Here is an 8199-nt window from a genome sequence, read left to right on the forward strand (position 1 = left end):
TAGGTAAGTGAAGTGAAGTGAAGTCGCTCAGTCATGTCCGACTCTGCGACCCCATGGACTGTAGCCCACCAGGCTCCTACATCCATGGAATTTTCTAGGCAAGAATATTGGAGTGGGTTGCCATTCAGTTCTCCAGGGGATCTTCCCAACCCAGGGATCGAACCTTGGTCTCCTGCATTGTGGTCAGACGCCTTACTGTCTGAGCCACCAGGGAATCCCATAGTAGGTAAATGGTCATATGAATAAAATTCACCCCTTCTCATTCATTTTATTTCACTGATTCCTAAAATGTCGATGTTCACTCTTGCCATCTCCTGTTTGACCACTTCCAATGTACCTTGATTCATGGGCCTAATATTCCGGGCTCTTATGCAACATTGTTCTTTACAGCATTGGACTTTACATCCATCACCAGTTACATCCATCACTGGGCATTATTTTTGCTTTGGCTCAGCCTCTTCATTCCTTCTTGAGCTATTTTTCCACTTTTTTCCAGTAGCATATTGAGCACCTACTGACCTGGTGTACTCATCTTTCAGTGTCATATCTTTTTGCCTTTCATACTGTTCATGGGGGTCTCAAAGCATGGATACTGAAATGGTTTGCCATTCCCTTCTCCAATGGACCACATTTTGTCTGAACTCTCCACCATGACCCATTCATCTAGGGTGGTCCTACACAACATGGCTCATAGTTTCATCGAGTTAGGCAAGGTTGTGGTCCATGTGATCAGTTTGGTTAGTTTTCTGTGATTGTGGTTTTCATTCTGTCTGCCCTCTGATGGATAAGGATAAGAGCCTTGTGGAAGCCTCCTGATGGGAGGTCCCACAGGCTGTGGGGGAATCTGGGTCTTGTTCTGATGGGTGGGGCCATGCTCAGTAAACATTTTACCAATTTTCTGTTGATGGGTGGGGCTGTGTTCCCTCCCTATTGTTTGGCCTGAGGCCGAGATATGGTAGGGGTAATGGTGACCTCCTTCAAAAGGACTTATGTTAGAACACCCCGCAGCTCCCAGGACCGTTGTCTTCAGTGCTCCAGACCCCGCAGCAGGCCATTGTCAACCTACACCTTCTCAGGAGACTCCTGGATACTCACACATAAGTCTGACTCACTCATTCTCTTGTGGGGTCACTGTTCCTTTCTCCTGGGTTCTTGTGTACACAAGGTTTTGTTTGTGCCTACCAAGAGTCTGTTTCCTCACTCCTGTGGAGTACTATTCTGTCATAAAAATATTTCCATTTGTGACAATATGTATGGACCTAAAGGATATTATACTTAGAAAAATAATTCAGAAAAAAAGAGAAAACACTGTATGTTATTACATATATGTGGAATATAAAAACAATTAAAAAAAAAAAAAGAATGACCATAACAAACAAAAACAAACTCAAAGAAAACAAACTAGTGGTTACCAGTGAGAGAAAGAAGGGGGATTCTATAATATTGGAGTAGGGGATTAAGAGGTATAAACTCTGATGTATAAAAATAAGCTACAAGGATATATTGGACATCATGGGGGATATAGCCAGTGTTTTATAATAACTTAAATGGAGTATAATTTATAAAATTTTTGATTCACTATGCTGTACACCCAAATTTAATATAATATTGTAAGTCAACTCTACTTCCATTTTAAAGAAGAGTATAGCGATTGTCTCAAAAGTGGGGTTTTGTAGAAAGAGTGAGACTTTAGAGCCACTGAAATTTATATTCAATTCCTACCTTCAACCTTTCTGAGATTCATTTCCCTCATCTGTAAAACAGGAAATCTAATGCCAATTTCATAGGGCTAAAGAGGATTTTAAGTCAGTTATATATGGTGTCGAGTAATCTAGTAAATTCCCAGTAAAAGGTAAGAGGTATGATTATTGTCCCAAGAAATCCCATCTAATTTACTAACTCAGATACCTTATGACCTCATGAGTGACAAGCATTTCCATGTTACTTGGCTCCTCTCCCTCTTCCACATTCATGGAGGGCTGTCTGACCAAGTCTAACTCCAGTACATGGATGTGTCCACATGTCTGCCCATGATTGCACATGCATGTACAGATATGCACACATACACACACATACATACACAGAGGGCAAACACAGCGAAACCATACTCACAGAAAACTAGTCAATCTAATCACACTAGGACCACAGCCTTGTCTAACTCAATGAAACTAAGCCATGCCCGTGGGGCAACCCAAGATGGGTGAGTCATGGTGGAGAGATCTGACAGAATGTGGTCCACTGGAGAAGGGAATGGCAAACCACTTCAGTATTCTTGCCTTGAGAACCCCATGAATAGTATGAAAAGGCAAAATAATAGGATACTGAAAGAGAAACTCCCCAGGTCAGTAGGTGCTCAATATGCTACTGGATATCAGTGGAGAAATCACTCCAGAAAGAATGAAGGGATGGAGCCAAAGCAAAAAGAATACCCAGCTGTGGATGTGACTGGTGATAGAAGCAAGGTCCAATACTGTAAAGAGCAATATTGCATAGGAACCTGGAATGTCAGGTTCATGAATCAAGGCAAATTGGAAGTGGTCAAACAAGAGATGGCAAGAATGAATGTCAACATTCTAGGAATCAGTGAACTGAAATGGACTGGAATGGGTGAACTTAACTCAGATGACCATTATATCTTCTACTGTGGGCAGGAATTCCTCAGAAGAAATGAAGTAGCCATCATGGTCAATAAAAGAGTCTGAAATGCAGTACTCGGATGTAGTCTCCAAAACGACAGAATGATCTCTGTTCGTTTCCAAGGCAAACCATTCAGTATCACAGTAATCCAAGTCTATGCCCCAACCAGTAGTGCTGAAGAAGCTGAAGTTGAACGGTTCTATGAAGACCTACAAGGCCGTTTAGAACTAACACCCAAAAAAGATGTACTTTTCATTATAGGGGACTGGAATGCAAAAGTAGGAAGTCAAGAAACACCTGGAGTAACAGGCAAATTTGGCCTTGGAATAGGAATGAAACAGGGCAAAGACTAATAGAATTTTGCCAAGAAAATGCACTGGTCATAGCAAACATTCTCTTCCAACAACACAAGAGAAGACGCTATACATGGACATCACCAGATGGTCAACACCGAAATCAGATTGATTATATTCTTTGCAGCCAGAGATGGAGAAGCTCTATACAGTCAGCAAAAACAAGACCAGGAGTTGACTGTTGCTCAGACCATGAACTCCTTATTGCCAAATTCAGACTTAAATTGAAGAAAGTAGGGAAAACCACTAGACCATTCAGGTATGACCTAAATCAAATCCCTTATGATTATTCAGTGGAAGTTAGAAATAGATTTAAGGGCCTAGATCTGATAGATAGAGTGCCTGATGAATTATGGAATGAGGTTCGTGATATTGTATAGGAGACAGGGATCAAGACCCTCCCCATGGAAAAGAAATGCAAAAAAGCAAAATGGCTGTCTGGGGAGGCCTTACAAATAGCTGTGAAAAGAAGAGAAGCAAAAAGCAAAGGAGAAAAGGAAAGATATAAACATCTGAATGCAGAGTTCCAAAGAATAGAAAGAAGAGATAAGAAAGCCTTCTTCAGTGATCAATGCAAAGAAATAGAGGAAAATAAAAGAATGGGAAAGACTAGGGATCTCTTCAAGAAAATCAGAGATACCAAAGGAATATTTCATGCAAAGATGGGCTCGATAAAGGACAAAACTGGTATGGACCTAAGAGAAGAAGAAGATATTAAGAAGAGATGGCAAGAATACACAGAAGAACTGTACAAAAAAGATCTTCACGACCCAGATAATCACGATGGTGTGTTCACTGACCTAGAGCCAGACATCCTGGAATGTGAAGTCAAGTGGGCCTTAGAAAGCATCACTACGAACAAAGCTAGTGGAGGTGATGGAATTCCAGTTGAGCTATTCCAAATCCTGAAAGATGATGCTGTGAAAGTGCTGCACTCAATATGCCAGCAAATTTGGAAAACTCAGCAGTGGCCACAGAACTGGAAAAGGTCAGTTTTCATTCCAATCCCAAAGAAAGGCAATGCCAAAGAATGCTCAAACTACCGCACAATTGCACTCATCTCACACGCTGGTAAAGTAATGCTCAAAATTCTCCAAGCCAGGCTTCAGCAATATGTGAACCGTCAACTTCCTGATGTTCAAACTGGTTTTAGAAAAGGCAGAGGAACAAGAGATCAAATTGCCAACATCTGCTGGATCATGGAAAAAGCAAGAGAGTTCCAGAAAAACATCTATTTCTGCTTTATTGACTATGCCAAAGCCTTTGACTGTGTGGATCACAATAAACTGTGGAAAATTCTGAAAGAGATGGGAATACCAGACCACGTGATCTGCCTCTTGAGAAATTTGTATGCAGGTCAGGAAGCAACAGTTACAACTGGACATGGAACAACAGAATGGTTCCAAATAGGAAAAGGAGCTCGTTAAGGCTATATATTATCACTCTGTTTATTTAACTTATATGCAGAGTACATCATGAGAAATGCTGGACTGGAAAAAACACAAGCTGGAATCAAGATTGCTGGGAGAAATATCAATATCCTCAGATATGCAGATGACACCACCCTTATGGCAGAAAGTGAAGAGGAACTAAAAAGCCTCTTGATGAAAGTGAAAGTAGAGAGTGAAAAAGTTGGCTTAAAGCTCAACATTCAGAAAACGAAGATCATGGCATCTGGTCCCATCACTTCATGGGAAATAGATGGGGAAACAGTGGAAACAGTGTCAGACTTTATATTTTCTGGGCTCCAAAATCACTGCAGATGGTGACTGCAGCCATGAAATTAAAAGACACTTACTCCTTGGAAGGAAAGTTATGACCAACCTAGATAGCATATTCAAAAGCAGAGACATTACTTTGCCAACAAAGGTTCATCTAGTCAAGGCTATGGTTTTTCCTTTGGTCATGTATGGATGTGAGAGTTGGACTGTGAAGAAGGCTGAGCGCCGAAGAATTGATGCTTTTGAATGTGGTGTTGGAGAAGACTCTTGAGAGTCCCTTGGACTGCAAGGAGATCCAACCAGTCCATTGTGAAGGAGATCAGCCCTGGGATTTCTTTGGAAGGAATGATGCTAAAGCTGAAACTCCAGTACTTTGGCCATCTCATGTGAAGAGTTGACTCATTGGAAAAGACTCTGCTGCTGGGAGAGATTGGGGGCAAGAGGAGAAGGGGACGACAGAGGATGAGATGGCTGGATGGCATCACTGACTCGATGGACGTGAGTCTGAGTGAACTCCGGGAGTTGGTGATGGACAGGGAGGCCTGGTGTGCTGCGATTCATGGGGTCGCAAAGAGTTGGACATGACTGAGCGACTGAACTGAACTGACACACACATGTACATATACATAAACACATATACTCTCATACGTTTTTCTTCTGTCTGAAGATTCATGATGAAGGACAGCTCAGTTTCCTCAATCCAAACGTTCTAAAGATTCTGCTACCTCTGCCTATATTAAAAAGTTTCTACTCAGCTTCCTGAATGAAATTTGTTCATTTGTTTGCTACTGCACATTTTAGGTTGTTTATTATTGTTGTTTACCTCCACAGAGAAGCAAAAACTCAGTGCATCTCACCCAGAAACAAAGGTCCAGACTTTTAAAAAAGTAATTTTGAGCAATAATCTATAAATAAGCTACATTAGAATTATATAAAAATCATCTGACATTTCTGATAATTTTTATTAGTACAAATTTCATGTGTTCAGGTTTTCTAAAAATAGGTGGGTTGGTGAAGTGCTTAATAACCTTTGACCTTTCATCTGAAAATTCTATTTGTTGGGTTGTCCTCAGCTCTTTGTGTTCATGTTACTGAAAGAGAAAACCAAATGTGGAGTAGATTTAGTGGAAAGTTTATTTTTACACAACCCCTAGCTGGGAAAGACAGGTTGAAGGCAAAAAATGGAGGAAGTACTAATTTCCTCTCTTCCCTAACTGCTTCTGTACTTGAGCATAGCCTGAGTCTGATGCTACTTTCAGATTTAGGAAGGGTTAATAATTCAGTCCCTAAATGTGAAGGAAAGAAACCACCCTCTCTTTTCTGGTGTCTGCCTCTACAAAAAAGGGCCATCAAGAAAATCAGTTTCAGGGGAGTGAAAAATCATTGCCCTAATGGCAGGGGTAGCATTTCCTAAGTAAGCATCAGTAAAGTTTGAGCATCCCATTTAACTCACAGTATCCTCAACAATGCTCTAAGGTAGGTATTAATATTATCCATATTCCTGAGTAAGGAAACATAGACAGACTAATACACTGTCAAGTAGCAGAGGCAAGGCTTGAACCCAGGGAGTTGGATTTTTGATATTTTGACTCTATTGGCCCTCAAAAGCATGTACCCAGAATTTCTGTGGAATTATTACTGAGAAGCTGTGTCATCCTGGTTAAATTCACAGATTATGGTGTTAGATATCCATGAAGTGTGATCCTAGGTCTGCCATATATGAACTGTGTGTGACCTTGAGCAAACTAACCAATCTTAAGGCTTCTTACTACTATCAAGGGATAGATAGGATTCTTTAGATGGTTAATGGAGTTCAGAATGCTGAGCAGTCAATAACTGTAAACTATTTGGATTATTTCCTTCCCACAAGCTTGGGTCATTACTGGATTGCTCATTGCCCAGTGCCATGGTTGGCAGTTCAATAGAGGTGGAATGGTTGAAAAGAACACTTCTGTTTTGCAGGGTATTCACTGGTTATTGAATGTGTGCTTCATACCCCAAAGGATCTTCTGCATTTGTCTCTGATAATAAGGCCACTAGAATGTTGAAGTTATAGGGCCCTTCAGGCAAAAATAGACCCTTTGCATAAATAGTTGAGGTTATTTTCCCTCCAGGAAGCCTTACACACTGACACAAAATTCCCCTAGGCCAGATTTCATGAAAAGTGATGTGCTGGTTGGCAGCAGAGTCTTATCCAGACAAAAATATACAAGGCCTCTAGGCCATGTATTCATTGAACAATCATTCATGGAATAAATTCTGTATGCCCAGCTCTATTGTTCATATCTAGAGATGACATTAGGCTAAATGAAATCAAAGGACATCACTTATCTCTCCTCAACAAGCCTATAATCTGAGTTAAGTAGAAACAAATAGAAGCAAATTCTTGTTATCTTCTTGCCTGTATACCTGGGCCAAGCAGTCACTAGAATAAAGCTACTTAGCAGCAGACTCTCAAGTTTGTTCACTGTGTCATTTCCAGGGTGTGGTCATCAAAGGTGTTCACTATATACTTGTCAAATGAAGGAATTAAACATAATTGGTACCAAGGGTGAAATCTGTTAGAAGTGTGACTCTAGGAGAGTTGCAATTCTGATTCTAGGAATCATCAGCTTAGCTAAGGAAAACTGGTCTTACCATTCGGACTTGTAATCAATAAACCCTGCCAATGAAGAATTTTACATAATTAATTTAGGAAGGGCAGATCCCATTTCCCTCTGTATATGCTCCTATGAATGTATCTGTTATATATTTCCCCATAGACAGAGGAGTCTGGTGGGCAGTTCATGGGGTTGCAAAAAGTCAGACATGACTGAACACCAAACACTACAGTCACTAAGGGTCATCAAAGTGGCAAAGATTCTAGAATCCAGGCTAAGTAGGCAATGACCCATAACTAGACTATTGCAAAGTAGAGTGATTGTGAGAAAGTGGAAAAGAGAAGAGACTTTAGAGTCATACAGACAAAGCTTTGCTTCTAAATGTTGCTATGTGGTCTTAAGCAAAATACTGAGATGTTCTAGGCTTTGATTTCTTAAAATGAAATATAATCATATGATCAAGCAATCCATAAGCAATATACATCTGAGTATATATCCACAGGAAATGAAATTGATATCTTGAAGAGATATCTGCACTCCCATATTCATTGAAGTATTATTCACAATTGGCAAGACATGAAAACAACTTAAGTATTCATCACATGAATGGATAGAGAAAATTATATACATACACATGCTACATACACATGCACATGCCTATAAAAACACAGGAATATTATTCAGCCATAAAAAGAAGAAAATTCAGCTACTTATGACAGCAGGTACAAATCTGGAAAACATTAAGCTAAATGTAATAAGTCAGACACAGAAAGACAAATGCTGTATGATCTCACTTATATGTGGAATCTAAAAAAAAAAAAAATCCACAGAAGCAAAGAGTAGAATGACCATTGTCAGGCAATGGGGATGTGGGAAACAGGGAGATGT

At 40.1% G+C, this 8199-nt stretch overlaps 1 pseudogene; it reads left to right on the forward strand.

Moving 5' to 3' along the window:
• The first annotated feature begins 2308 nt into the window (after positions 1–2308).
• On the forward strand, positions 2309–3241 carry LOC133245355 (craniofacial development protein 2-like; annotated as a pseudogene).
• The last annotated feature ends 4958 nt before the right edge of the window (positions 3242–8199 follow it).

Source organism: Bos javanicus, chromosome 3, assembly GCF_032452875.1.
Source record: "Bos javanicus breed banteng chromosome 3, ARS-OSU_banteng_1.0, whole genome shotgun sequence".
Lineage (NCBI taxonomy): Eukaryota > Metazoa > Chordata > Mammalia > Artiodactyla > Bovidae > Bos > Bos javanicus.